Consider the following 14414-nt stretch of genomic DNA (forward strand, 5'->3'; position numbering starts at 1 on the left):
AGGAACTACATCCTGGCGCATACTAATCTAATCAACCTGGATTTATCCTAAATAATGTAAATCCAGGTTCTCGGTAGCCCGGGTTTGTCTCTCGGGAGAAAAGATATCAAATTGTTAAGACTGACTTATTTGTAAACATAACACGTCATGACATACAGACATCAGAGAAACGTCCGTGGTTCCTAGGGTCGAGTGAGAGCGGGCTGTCCTACCCTACTTGGCCCACAGTGTGCGGGCGTAGGGTCCAGGGGAAAGGTGTCCACTTACCACTCTCGCTGGCATGAGTTCGATTCTAGGGAACGAATTGAAATTGTTGAAACTGTTGCAAGAGATGTTCAAGCCAACATAGGGGGGGAGGGGGGGGGGTGCTGTTGATAAAGATCTTACCCTGTGACAGATCATCCTGCCCCAAGTGCTCCGCACTCCCCCGCTACCGCACACAGCGCAGTTTCATGCCCTTCCCAGCTACTGTGCTGTACCATGAGTCATATTCACACATCTTTTCACAATCATAAATGTTTTTTCTCCACCAGAGAAAAATGTACCGACCATCATTTTCCAAGTAATAATGCAAACCTGTGACATTTGCCCTAACCCAGGATCATAATTATCAAATTACCTTTGCCTACATAATCAAATACTCATCATCAAAAAGGCCTACTCTGACAGACGTTCCAGCTGCCTCCAGAGGTATCACCTTCACTGAACAATGTTGCCCTTCATAAAGGACCAGTCAGAACTATGGACATACAACAACCACTGTGACACTAACAGACAATACATCCTCCCAAAACACCACACTCCCAACAGAAACACTCTACACGGAACAGAGACAACTCCTCCCTTCATCAGCTGAGCCTTCTATTCCACATAACCCCATTCTCGCACTTAATATTGTGCAGTTAAACACCAGAAGCATTAAAAACAAGGAGACAGAAGTACTCAATCTTCTACAAGAGCATAACATACACTGAGCCTTCATCCAAGAAACCAGACTGAAACCCATATCCTTCCTGTCTCGTTTCTGTAATTACACAACTCTAAGGCAAGACAGAAAACATGGACATGGAGGAGGACTCGTGAAACTTAGACGCCACAACATCCCATTCACAGACACTGCTTTAAGCAGGTAACCATGACAACATTCTAGGAACACGATTCATAAAACATAACCACATAGCACTCACTATATATCATCCTAACCTACGCACATACCTCCCACTTCCACTTACCCTGCAGAACCTGCCCATTATGCCCTTCTATCTCGGCAGAGATATCAGTGACCACCATCCCACATGGCTCAACAGTCACATCTAAGACCCCCCAAAGTAAACTGCCCATAAACCAAATGCATCCTTTCAGAGTCCTCACCCTATGCAACCAACCACACTGCTTATCCATCACCTCTAGCATTCAACTTCGTCAAACATTACTTTTTGCACACCAGAACTGCATGCCCATCGTCGGCCTCCCAGACAGTGATCTAACTTCCCACACATTCTTCAGTGCTCCCAGGATCTTCACAACCTTCCCCCCTCAACTACCCTATGACTCACTTCAGTTCCCATTCGTTGCAACATCCACTCCTTGGTATTGAAAACACATGGCTTCCTCCAAGCTTTCTCCATTCAAATTCACACCTAACTAAGAAGTCCCTCTCCAGTGATAGACTTAATAACCTTGTCATCATTCATATTTACTCTCAATCATCACACAATTTACCACATTCAGAAACCACTTTCATCCGCCATCAACCCCGTAACATCAGCAACAGCAACTGACTCACCTCCTAACTGGATCCATCCATATATATATATATATATATATATATATATATATATATATATATATATATATATATATATATAGCTAGTAAAAGCTTTGCGGAAGATGAAAGCCAGCAAGGCAGCAGGTTTGGATGGTATTGCAGTGGAATTTATTAAAAAAAGGGGGTGACTGTATTGTTGACTGGTTGGTAAGGTTATTTAATGTATGTATGATTCATGGTGAGGTGCCTGAGGATTGGCGGAATGCGTGCATAGTGCCATTGTACAAAGGCAAAGGGGATAAGAGTGAGTGCTCAAATTACAGAGGTATAGGTTTGTTGAGTATTCCTGGTAAATTATATGGGAGGGTAGTGATTGAGAGGGTGAAGGCATGTACAGAGCATCAGATTGGGGAAGAGCAGTGTGGTTTCAGAAGTGGTAGAGGATGTGTGGATCAGGTGTTTGCTTTGAAGAATGTATGTGAGAAATACTTAGAAAAGCAAATGGATTTGTATGTAGCATTTATGGATCTGGAGAAGGCATATGATAGAGTTGATAGAGATGCTCTGTGGAAGGTACTAAGAATATATGGTGTGGGAGGCAAGTTGTTAGAAGCAGTGAAAAGTTTTTATCGAGGATGTAAGGCATGTGTACGTGTAGGAAGAGAGGAAAGTGATTGGTTCTCAGTGAATGTAGGTTTGCGGCAGGGGTGTGTGATGTCTCCATGGTTGTTTATTTTGTTTATGGATGGGGTTGTTAGGGGGGTGAATGCAAGAGTTTTGGAAATGGGGCAAGTATGCAGTCTGTTGGGGATGAGAGAGCTTGGGAAGTGAGTCAGTTGTTGTTCGCTGATGTTACAGCGCTGGTGGCTGATTCATGTGAGAAACTGCAGAAGCTGGTGACTGAGTTTGGTAAAGTGTTTGAAAGAAGAAAGTTCAGAGTAAATGTGAATAAGAGCAAGGTTATTAAGTACAGTAGGGTTGAAGGTCAAGACAATTGGGAGGTAAGTTTGAATGAAGAAAAATTGGAGGAAGTAAAGTGTTTTAGATATCTGGGAGTGGATCTGGCAGCGGATGGAACCATGGAAGCGGAACTGAATCATAGGGTGGGGGAGGGGGCGAAAATCCTGGGAGCCTTGAAGAATGTGTGGAAGTCGAGAACATTATCTCGGAAAGCAAAAATGGGTATGTTTGAAGGAATAGTGGTTCCAACAATGTTGTATGGTTGCGAGGCGTGGGCTATGGATAGAGTTGTGCGCAGGATAGTGGATGTGCTGGAAATGAGATGTTTGAGGACAATATGTGGTGTGAGGTGGTTTCATCGCGTATGTAATGTAAGGGTAAGAGAGATGTGTGAAAATAAAAAGAGCGTGGTTGAGAGAGCAGAGGAGGGTGTTTTGAAATGGTTTGGGCACATGGAGAGAATGAGTTAGGAGAGACTGACCAAGAGGATATATGTGTCGGAGGTGGAGGGAACGAGAAGTGGGAGACCAAATTGGAGGTGGAAAGATGGAGTGAAAAAGATTTTGAGTGATCGGGGCCTGAACATGCAGGAGGGTGAAAGGCGGGCAAGGAATAGAGTGAATTGGATCGATGTGGTATACCAGGGTCGACGTGCTGTCAGTGGATTGAATCAGGGCATGTGAAGCGTCTGGGGTAAACCATGGAAAGTTCTGTGGGGCCTCGATGTGGAAAGGGAGCTGTGGTTTCGGGCATTATTGCATGACAGCTAGAGACTGAGTGTGAACGAATGGGGCCTTTGTTGTCTTTTCCTAGCGCTACCTCGCACACATGAGGGGGGAGGGGGATGTTATTCCATGTGTGGCGAGGTGGCAATGGGAATGAATTACGGCAGACAGTGTGAATTGTGTGCATGTGTATATATATATGTGTCTGTGTGTGTATGTATATGTGTACATTGAGATGTATGGGTATGTATATTTGCGTGTGTGGACGTGTATGTATATACATGTGTATGGGGGTGGGTTGGGCCATTTCTTTCGTCTGTTTCCTTGCGCTACCTCGCAAACGCGGGAGACAGCGACAAAGCAAAATAAATAAATAAATAAATATATATATATATATATATATATATATATATATATATATATATATATATATGTGTGTGTGTGTGTGTGTGTGTGTGTGTGTGTCAGAGATGAGGAACAAGGACAAGCGGGAGGCCAAATTGGAGGTGGAAGGATGGAGTGAAAAAGATTTTGAGCGATCGGGGCCTGAACATACTGGAAGGTGAAGGGCGTGCAAGGAATCGAATGAATTGGAACGATATGGTATACCGGGGTCGACGTGCTGTCAATGGATTGAACCAGGGGATATGAAATGTCTGGGGTAAACCATGGAAAGGTCTATGGGACGTGGATGTGAAAAGGGAGCTGTGGTTTCGGTGCATTACACATGACAGCTATAGAACAAGTTTGAGCAAATGTGGCCTTTTGTCTTTTCCACGTATTCCCTGCGTGTCGTAGAAGGCGACTAAAAGGGGGAGCATTGGGGATGGAAATCCTCCCCTCCAGTTTAAAATTTTCCAAAAGAAGGAACGGAGAGGTGGGCCAAGTGAGGATATACCCTCTAAGGCTCACTCCTCTGTTCTTAACGTTAACAGTCAGTTGATATACATCGAAGAGACGAAGCTAGGACGCCATTTGGTAAACATGTGATTGTCCAAAACATGTTATATTTCTCTCTTGTGTCTCCCCTGATGATGTGATTATTACACGAAAGTGCACTTGGGAACTTTTCGTGTTTCATTTTCCCCGTGGACTCATAAGAATATCTTGATCACGCGCAAAATTGTGATCCTTTCCAATATATATATATATGATTCATGTGAAAAACTCCAGAAGCTGGTGACTGAGTTTGGTAGAGTGTGTGAAAGAAGAAAGTTAAGAGTAAATGTGAATAAGAGCAAGGTTATTAGGTACAGTAGGGTTGAGGGTCAAGTCAATTGGGAGGTAAGTTTGAATGGAGAAAAACTGGAGGAAGTAAAGTGTTTTAGATATCTGGGAGTGGATCTGGCAGCGGATGGAACCATGGAAGCGGAAGTGGATCATAGGGTGGGCGAGGGGGCGAAAATCCTGGGAGCCTTGAAGAATGTGTGGAAGTCGAGAACATTAGCTCGGAAAGCAAAAATGGTTATGTTTGAAGGAATAGTGGTTCCAACAATTTTGTATGGTTGCGAGGCGTGGGCTATGGATAGAGTTGTGCGCAGGAGGGTGGATGTGCTGGAAATGAGATGTTTGAGGACAATGTGTGGTGTGAGGTGGTTTGATCGAGTAAGTAACGTAAGGGTAAGAGAGATGTGTGGATATAAAAAGGGCGTGGTTGAGAGAGCAGAAGAGGGTGTTTTGAAATGGTTTGGGCACATGGAGAGAATGAGTGAGGAAAGATTGACCAAGAGGATATATGTGTCGGAGGTGGAGGGAACGAGGAGAAGTGGGAGACCAAATTGGAGGTGGAAAGATGGAGTGAAAAAGATTTTGTGTGATCGGGGCCTCAACATGCAGGAGGGTGAAAGGAGGGCAAGGAATAGAGTGAATTGGATCGATGTGGTATACCGGGGTTTACGTGCTGTCAGTGGATTGAATCAGGGCATGTGAAGCGTCTGGGGTAAACCATTGAAAGCTGTGTAGGTATGTATATTTGCGTGTGTGGACGTGTATGCATATACATGTGTATGGGGGTGGGTTGGGCCATTTCTTTCGTCTGTTTCCTTGCGCTACCTCGCAAACGCGGGAGACAGCAAAAAAAAAAAAAAAAAAAAAAAAATATATATATAACAAGTGATAACAAATAGCGGTGATGTGAGAAGGAGATGGAATGAGTATTTTGAAGGTTTGTTGAATGTGTCTGATGACAGAGTGGCAGATATAGGGTGTTTTGGTCGAGGTGGTGTGCAAAGTGAGAGGGTTAGGGAAAATGATTTGGTAAACAGAGAAGAGGTAGTAAAAGCTTTGCGGAAGATGAAAGCCGGCAAGGCAGCAGGTTTGGATGGTATTGCAGTGGAATTTATTAAGAAAGGGGGTGACTGTATTGTTGACTGGTTGGTAAGGTTATTTAATGTATGTATGACTCATGGTGAGGTGCCTGAGGATTGGCGGAATGCGTGCATAGTGCCATTGTACAAAGGCAAAGGGGATAAGAGTGAGTGCTCAAATTACAGAGGTATAAGTTTGTTGAGTATTCCTGGTAAATTATATGGGAGGGTATTGATTGAGAGGGTGAAGGCATGTACAGAGCATCAGATTGGGGAAGAGCAGTGCGGTTTCAGAAGTGGTAGAGGATGTGTGGATCAGGTGTTTGCTTTGAAGAATGTATGTGAGAAATACTTAGAAAAGCAAATGGATTTGTATGTAGCATTTATGGATCTGGAGAAGGCATATGATAGAGTTGATAGAGATGCTCTGTGGAAGGTATTAAGAATATATGGTGTGGGAGGAAAGTTGTTAGAAGCAGTGAAAAGTTTTTATCGAGGATGTAAGGCATGTGTACGTGTAGGAAGAGAGGAAAGTGATTGGTTCTCAGTGAATGTAGGTTTGCGGCAGGGGTGTGTGAAAGTGGATCATAGGGGGGGGAGGGGGCGAAAAATCTGGGAGCCCTTGAAGAATGTGGTGGAAAGTCGAGAACATTATCTCGAAAGCAAAAATGGTTACGTTTGAAGGAATATTGGTTCCAACAATTTTGTATGGTTGCAAGGCGTGGGCTATGGATAGAGTTGTGCGCAGGAGGGTGGATGTGCTGGAAATGAGATGTTTGAGGACAATGTGTGGTGTGAGGTGGTTTGATCGAGTAAGTAACGTAAGGGTAAGAGAGATGTGTGGAAATAAAAAGGGCGTGGTTGAGAGAGCAGAAGAGGGTGTTTTGAAATGGTTTGGGCACATGGAGAGAATGAGTGAGGAAAGATTGACCAAGAGGATATATGTGTCGGAGGTGGAGGGAACGAGAAGTGGGAGACCAAATTGGAGGTGGAAAGATGGAGTGAAAAAGATTTTGTGTGATCGGGGCCTGAACATGCAGGAGGGTGAAAGGAGGGCAAGGAATAGAGTGAATTGGATCGATGTGGTATACCGGGGTTGACGTGCTGTCAGTGGATTGAATCAGGGCATGTGAAGCGTCTGGGGTAAACCATGGAAAGCTGTGTAGGTATGTATATTTGCATGTGTGGACGTGTATGCATATACATGTGTATGGGGGTGGGTTGGGCCATTTCTTTCGTCTGTGTCCTTGCGCTACCTCGCAAACGCGGGAGACAGCAACAAAGCAAAAAAAAAAAAAAAAAAAATATATATATATATATATATATATATATATATATATATATATATATATATATATATATATATATATATATATATATGTGTGTGTGTGTGTGTGTGTGTGTGTGTCTGTGTGTGTGTGTGGTTGGGACATTCTTCGTCTGTTTCCTTGCGCTACCTCGATGACGCGGGAAACAGCGATTAAGTATATAATAATAATGAGAATAAAAATAATATTAATAATATATATATATATATATATATATATATATATATATATATATATATATATATATATATATATATATATATATATATATATATATATATATATATGTTGGGGTGAAGAGGGTGGTGAGAGTAACTGAGCTTGGGAAGGAGACTTGTGTGAGGAGGTACCAGGAGAGACTGAGTACAGAATGGAAAAAGGTGAGAACAATGGAAGTAAGGGGAGTGGGGGAGGAATGGGATGTATTTAGGGAATCAATGATGGATTGCGCAAAAGATGCTTGTGGCACGAGAAGAGTGGGAGGTGGGTTGATTAGAAAGGGTAGTGAGTGGTGGGATGAAGAAGTAAGATTATTAGTGAAAGAGAAGAGAAAGGCATTTGGACGATTTTTGAAGGGAAAAAAATGCAATTGAGTGGGAGATGTATAAAAGAAAGAGACAGGAGGTCAAGAGAAAGGTGCAAGAGGCGAAAAAGAGGGCAAATGAGAGTTGGGGTGAGAGAGTATCATTAAATTTTAGGGAAAATAAAAAGATGTTCTGGAAGGAGGTAAATAAAGTGCGTAAGACAAGGGAGCAAATGGGAACTTCAGTGAAGGGCGCAAATGGGGAAGTGATAACAAGTAGTGGTGATGTGAGAAAGAGATGGAGTGAGTATTTTGAAGGTTTGTTGAATGTGTTTGATGATAGAGTGGCAGATATAGGGTGTTTTGGTCGAGGTGGTGTGCAAAGTGAGAGGGTTAGGGAAAATGATTTGGTAAACAGAGAAGAGGTAGTAAAAGCTTTGCGGAAGATGAAAGCCGGCAAGGCAGCAGGTTTGGATGGTACTGTAGTGGAATTTATTAAAAAAGGGGTTGCCTGTATTATTGACTGGTTGATAAGGTTATTTAATGTATGTATGACTCATGGTGAGGTGCCTGAGGATTGGCGGAATGCGTGCATAGTGCCATTGTACAAAGGCAAAGGGGATAAGAGTGAGTACTCAAATTACAGAGGTATAAGTTTGTTGAGTATTCCTGGTAAATTATATGGGAGGGTATTGATTGAGAGGGTGAAGGCATGTACAGAGCATCAGACTGGGGAAGAGCAGTGTGGTTTCAGAAGTGGTAGAGGATGTGTGGATCAGGTGTTTGCTTTGAAGAATGTATGTGAGAAATACTTAGAAAAGCAAATAGATTTGTATGTAGCATTTATGGATCTGGAGAAGGCATATGATAGAGTTGATAGAGATGCTCTGTGGAAGGTATTAAGAATATATGGTGTGGGAGGCAAGTTGTTAGAAGCAGTGAAAAGTATTTATCGAGGATGTAAGGCATGTGTACGTGTAGGAAGAGAGGAAAGTGATTGGTTCTCAGTGAATGTAGGTTTGCGGCAGGGGTGTGTGATGTCTCCATGGTTGTTTAATTTGTTTATGGATGGCGTTGTTGGGGAGGTGAATGCAAGAGTTTTGGAAAGAGGGGCAAGTATGAAGTCTGTTGTGGATGAGAGAGCTTGGGAAGTGAGTCAGTTGTTGTTCGCTGATGATACAGCGCTGGTGGCTGATTCATGTGAGAAACTGCAAAAGCTGGTGACTGAGTTTGGTAAAGTGTGTGAAAGAAGAAAGTTAAGAGTAAATGTGAATAAGAGCAAGGTTATTAGGTACAGTAGGGTTGAAGGTCAAGTCAATTGGGAGGTAAGTTTGAATGGAGAAAAACTGGAGGAAGTGTTTTAGATATCTGGGAGTGGATCTGGCAGCGGATGGAACCATGGAAGCGGAAGTGGATCATAGGGTGGGGGAGGGGGCGAAAATCCTGGGAGCCTTGAAGAATGTGTGGAAGTCGAGAACATTATCTCGGAAAGCAAAAATGGGTATGTTTGAAGGAATAGTGGTTCCAACAATTTTGTATGGTTGCGAGGCGTGGGCTATGGATAGAGTTGTGCGCAGGAGGGTGGATGTGCTGGAAATGAGATGTTTGAGGACAATGTGTGGTGTGAGGTGGTTTGATCGAGTAAGTAACGTAAGGGTAAGAGAGAGGTGTGGAAATAAAAAGTGTGTTTTGAAATGGTTTGGGCACATGGAGAGAATGAGTGAGGAAAGATTGACCAAGAGGATATATGTGTCGGAGGTGGAGGGAACGAGGAGAAGTGGGAGACCAAATTGGAGGTGGAAAGATGGAGTGAAAAAGATTTTGTGTGATCGGGGCCTGAACATGCAGGAGGGTGAAAGGAGGGCAAGGAATAGAGTGAATTGGATCGATGTGGTATACCGGGGTTGACGTGCTGTCAGTGGATTGAATCAGGGCATGTGAAGCGTCTGGGGTAAACCATGGAAAGCTGTGTAGGTATGTATATTTGTGTGTGTGGACGTGTATGTATATACATGTGTATGGGGGTGGGTTGGGCCATTTCTTTCGTCTGTTTCCTTGCGCTACCTCGCAAACGCGGGAGACAGCGACAAAGCAAAAAAAAAAAAAAAAAAAAAAAAAAAATATATATATATATATATATATTTTTTTTTTTTTTTTTTTTTATACTTTGTCGCCGTCTCCCGCGTTTGCGAGGTAGCGCAAGGAAACAGACGAAAGAAATGGCCCAACCCCCCCCCCCCATACACATGTACATACACACGTCCACACACGCAAATATACATACCTACACAGCTTTCCATGGTTTACCCCAGACGCTTCACATGCCTTGCTTCAATCCACTGACAGCACGTCAACCCCTGTATACCACATAACTCCAATTCACTCTATTTCTTGCCCTCCTTTCACCCTCCTGCATGTTCAGGCCCCGATCACACAAAATCTTTTTCACTCCATCTTTCCACCTCCAATTTGGTCTCCCTCTTCTCCTTGTTCCCTCCACCTCCGACACATATATCCTCTTGGTCAATCTCTCCTCACTCATTCTCTCCATGTGCCCAAACCATTTCAAAACACCCTCTTCTGCTCTCTCAACCACGCTCTTTTTATTTCCACACATCTCTCTTACCCTTACGTTACTTACTCGATCAAACCACCTCACACCACACATTGTCCTCAAACATCTCATTTCCAGCACATCCATCCTCCTGCGCACATCTCTATCCATAGCCCACGCCTCGCAACCATACAACATTGTTGGAACCACTATTCCCTCAAACATACCCATTTTTGCTTTCCGAGATAGTGTTCTCGACTTCCACACATTTTTCAAGGCTCCCAAAATTTTCGCCCCCTCCCCCACCCTATGATCCACTTCCGCTTCCATGGTTCCATCCGCTGACAGATCCACTCCCAGATATCTAAAACACTTCACTTCCTCCAGTTTTTCTCCATTCAAACTCACCTCCCAATTGACTTGACCCTCACCCCTACTGTACCTAATAACCTTGCTCTTATTCACATTTACTCTCAACTTTCTTCTTCCACACACTTTACCAAACTCAGTCACCAGCTTCTGCAGTTTCTCACATGAATCAGCCACCAGCGCTGTATCATCAGCGAACAACAACTGACTCACTTCCCAAGCTCTCTCATCCCCAACAGACTTCATACTTGCCCCTCTTTCCAGGACTCTTGCATTTACCTCCCTTACAACCCCATCCATAAACAAATTAAACAACCATGGAGACATCACACACCCCTGCCGCAAACCTACATTCACTGAGAACCAATCACTTTCCTCTCTTCCTACACGTACACATGCCTTACATCCTCGATAAAAACTTTTCACTGCTTCTAACAACTTGCCTCCCACACCATATATTCTTAGTACCTTCCACAGAGCATCTCTATCAACTCTATCATATGCCTTCTCCAGATCCATAAATGCTACATACAAATCCATTTGCTTTTCTAAGTATTTCTCACATACATTCTTCAAAGCAAACACCTGATCCACACATCCTCTACCACTTCTGAAACCGCACTGCTCTTCCCCAATCTGATGCTCTGTACATGCCTTCACCCTCTCAATCAATACCCTCCCATATAATTTACCAGGAATACTCAACAAACTTATACCTCTGTAATTTGAGCACTCACTCTTATCCCCTTTGCCTTTGTACAATGGCACTATGCACGCATTCCGCCAATCCTCAGGCACCTCACCATGAGTCATACATACATTAAATAACCTTACCAACCAGTCAACAATACAGTCACCCCCTTTCTTAATAAATTCCACTGCAATACCATCCAAACCTGCTGCCTTGCCGGCTTTCATCTTCCGCAAAGCTTTTACTACCTCTTCTCTGTTTACCAAATCATTTTCCCTAACCCTCTCACTTTGCACACCACCTCGACCAAAACACCCTATATCTGCCACTCTGTCATCAGACACATTCAACAAACCTTCAAAATACTCATTCCATCTCCTTCTCACATCACCGCTACTTGTTATCACCTCCCCATTTACGCCCTTCACTGAAGTTCCCATTTGCTCCCTTGTCTTACGCACCCTATTTACCTCCTTCCAGAACATCTTTTTATTTTCCCTAAAATTTACTGATAGTCTCTCACCCCAACTCTCATTTGCCCTTTTTTTCACCTCTTGCACCTTTCTCTTGACCTCCTGTCTCTTTCTTTTATACTTCTCCCACTCAATTGCATTTTTTCCCTGCAAAAATCGTCCAAATGCCTCTCTCTTCTCTTTCACTAATACTCTTACTTCTTCATCCCACCACTCACTACCCTTTCTAAACAGCCCACCTCCCACTCTTCTCATGCCACAAGCATCTTTTGCGCAATCCATCACTGATTCCCTAAATACATCCCATTCCTCCCTCACTCCCCTTACTTCCATTGTTCTCACCTTTTTCCATTCTGTACACAGTCTCTCCTGGGCAGTTTTATCCTCAGATCTGAATGACTAAAGTTCAATCAACCGAGGAAGGAAAGAGAGATCATCTTATGAAATGCTTAATCAGCTTGTGAGATGACACAGATTCGACCTGTAAAATGAAACAAATTCGACTTAACGAATGACACGAATTCCATGAACGGATTTGACTTAACGACATGTCATATCCGATTAACGAAATGACGCATTTGCCTTATGAAACGACAGATTCGACTTGTTAAAGTAACAGATCCGAATTAGTGAAGTGAGAGATGTGATTGGTGGTTATTCTGAAAAGGGAACCTGAGCTGTGAGCAAATAAGCCCCCACACAGTCTGATGGGAGATGATTGAGACCATTTTGAAAAGTGCAATTCCAACCAGTTTGATTTCAGAGTTTTCAAATAACTCGTTAGTCTCAAAATAACATCAAAGTATTTTTATCCGACTGGAGCTGTGGTAATTCAGACTACTTGTGCGTGTGTCAAACCAGCAATAGGATGTCATTTGTGATAGGGAGGGTTGGGGGGCTGGGGGACTTGGTGAGATGTAGGGGGGTGCAGGAGGTGGTGCTATGAACGTTCCTCTGTGCACATATGCTTGCGTGTGCGAGGATTAGTACATACGTTTTTGAATGCATGTGTGTGTTGAATTACCTATTTGGAACGTACGGGGAGAGAGTTCTACACCCATAGCGATCCATCTCTTAAACTGTCTCTACTGCAATACACCTTTCTAAACGCCTGTATGCTGTCTTCATTCACAATTTCATTCCCCACTAAATTCCAATCACCCACCTCTCTTTTACTGTAAAAACAATTCTTTACATCTTGCAAATGTTAATGTTATGGCCTCAGGTTGTTCTATCATGCATCTTTCGTGTAGCTGTTCACGGTCGACATCATCTAACTCGTCTACAAACTTAAAAACTCGTCCCTCACTCCTATATCATAAATGTTACAAGACCTTCCATGACACTGATCTACATAAGGGCTTCAGGACCCCATCAATCTATAAGGTAAAGTCTTGTAATGATAGTGTATCAGCCCCTCTGATCATACTGTGTTCAAACCCCTGCTGATGATAAGGACTTTCTCATACTTCCTGCATACAGTTTAAGGACTTGTGTCTCCATGACACATGAGAATGTGAAATTTTCCAATCTAACTCATTATCATTGAAATCTCCCATTTTTAGAGATCAGTAATGCCTGAGGAGTGTGAGTCTCACACTCTATCGTGATTTACCTTTTATCTTTGTCCTTTAACTTTCGTGTCTTACTTTGTGTCCTGCTTCTTAATCATTTCCCACAACACCTTCAAGTATTTGCTCTGTAGTGGCTCTGATTTCATTTCCTCCTCTGGAGTCTTCTTTGCAGATCTTATTGTGAGTGACTGGTCATGGTGTATCCCGAGTCCACAATTAGTTTATTGGCTCAGGCACTGCAAGAAGTCTTGAACTGATCGCGCAGAGTAGCACCAACAACAGTGATGCCGCTCACTATCACAAAGATAACCTCAATCATGAGGATATTCCAGATCTTCAGCAGACACGATTGCCTTTTGGTTACTTAATTTGTGAAGTCAGAGCAGCACTTGTATCCAATAACTTTGCTACATTTGTTCACGTCCTAAATGTTAGCTAGTCACTCTCTTGGAAACAGGGCCTTCTTAAAACAAAAGAGGAAAAATAAATGATTCACTGAAGTTGGCCACACTCCTGCATTCAGTATGAACCTGGGTACATGCATGCGTTATGTGTGTGCTAGTGTATAATTGTGCCCGTGCTCTTTAACATGGTATCAGAATAGCTAGACCTGGCAACTTTACCTGCCATTCAGAGGTATGACACCTGGCCTCTTGACCTGGCATTTAAGGGTATGAGACCTGGTCTCTTAACCTGGCATCTAAGGGTATGAGACCTAGTTTCCTGGCGTAACGCATAGAGTGGTGAGGTCTGGCCTCTTGACCTGGCATGTAGAGGCGACAGCTTGGCTTCCTCTTCTTTACATATTTATCAGGAGGTTCAGTGGGTATCGCTGTACCTTGTCTTTCTTTCTTGACCCTGGTCCATCCTGTGTGGACAACCTTCCCTCACACTCTCCCTCTCATTCTACTTCACTCTTTTCACTCTGTAGTTCACACTCTACATACCTCTGTACCTCACGGTCTACATAAGTCTGTGCTATACTCTCCTCCCTACTTTGTACCTCTCGCTCTACCTCACTCAGTACTTCACTCACCTCCAGACTCTGTATTTAAACAACTACCTCATTCTGTGCTTTACGTACTCGCCCTCCTACGGAATAACTCACACTTTATGTCACTCTGAACCTTACTTTCCTTGCAC

Source organism: Panulirus ornatus, chromosome 6 (assembly GCF_036320965.1).
Source record: "Panulirus ornatus isolate Po-2019 chromosome 6, ASM3632096v1, whole genome shotgun sequence".
NCBI lineage: Eukaryota > Metazoa > Arthropoda > Malacostraca > Decapoda > Palinuridae > Panulirus > Panulirus ornatus.